At 34.3% G+C, this 1,235-nt stretch overlaps 1 protein-coding gene across 1 annotated transcript in view; it reads left to right on the top strand.

Moving 5' to 3' along the window:
- nrm (neuromusculin) overlaps positions 1–1,235 on the top strand; it is an 80,000-nt gene that overhangs the window by 8,666 nt on the left and 70,099 nt on the right. Inside the window, exon 2 of the mRNA XM_018028461.2 lies at positions 832–986. The gene's annotated coding sequence lies outside the window, so the exon portion shown is untranslated. The remainder of the gene's footprint in view (positions 1–831; positions 987–1,235) is intronic.

Below are 1,235 nucleotides of genomic sequence, written 5' to 3'. Positions count from 1 at the left end.
GAAGTAATTTTGACTGGTTTTGGGCAAATGTACAAATAATAATGCATAAATTATTTTTTTTCCCAAGTGAAGTAAAATTTTTTTCATCGTTAACATTTACTAATAACTTGTTATATGACTGTAAATAATATAAAAAATATTAAAAATTAATTTTAGACAAATTTCTTTACACTTTTATTCTTTCACAATGCAGTCATTTTGACTGCTTTGGGCAATATAGGTATATACTAAGTTTCAGTCTTTCTAGTGTTAAAAAGCTACCTGCAAAATTTTAAATCAATTCTTGGGTTTTTTTTTATGTAAAATCGTATTAATTTTCAGTAAAATCGTTCGTCTCCCATACATCACTTGAATGATTGTTTATCCAAATTCCAAGTGGATTTTATCGGTCTGTCGGACATATTGTAATTAATTATATCGTGAAATGATGGATACGCTGGCATCTGAATGGTAAACAGAGAATATGCGATCGAATACGATGGGTATACATCCTAATCCCATTGTTTCCTTAGCGGCGTAAGTAAAACGGGTATCGATTCGGCAACATAACAGGCAAATTGATCCGTTTCATTGTTCCATTCGTTAGCGTGGATGCTAATAGGATTGCGTACGCCGCCGTCATGCCGCGTTGCGTTGCGTTGCAACGAACGACACCGGACGCGTGTATTAATCGGGTTGCAAATAAGAATGACGTTCGACTTGATTTACGATCATTTATACATGATGCGATAATCTTGTTTGCATATAATGTATGATGCGTGTAAATATTTTCTGATATTCCGTTAAACGGCTCGAGCGATCGTTGTCCAATGATAATCTGTATGCTTTTAGGTCGGATATAGAATACGCGACGAATTCGTCGAAGGCTTATTTGAAGATTCCTGACGTTAAATTGGAGGACGAGGGCCTCTACAAGTGCGAGGCTACTTACTTGGCTGTGAACCGAGAGTGCAACAATGTTCAGCATATCACGCTTAACGTCACTGGTAAGTCTTTCATTCATTGATATTTTATTAACTAGAAATATTTATCAAAAGTGTAGAAATAATTAATCGTTATAAAACCTGAGTTTATAAGAAGGATTTGGTTATATAATGAAACGGATGATTTTAAGCAGAGCTTTAAATAAACCATGAATACCGTCAATAAATTCTGATTGAATTGATTTGTTCCATTTGAGGATATTTTTGTTTCTGTGCTGTGAAATGTTACCATTTGAAACTTCTCTAAGAGCT

Source organism: Ceratina calcarata, unplaced genomic scaffold (assembly GCF_001652005.2).
Source record: "Ceratina calcarata isolate Rehan_Ccalc_2016 unplaced genomic scaffold, ASM165200v1 scaffold453.2, whole genome shotgun sequence".
NCBI classification, from domain to species: domain Eukaryota; kingdom Metazoa; phylum Arthropoda; class Insecta; order Hymenoptera; family Apidae; genus Ceratina; species Ceratina calcarata.
The sequence above is the reverse complement of the archived record's forward strand: the minus strand, read 5'-3'. Positions and strand labels throughout refer to the sequence as shown.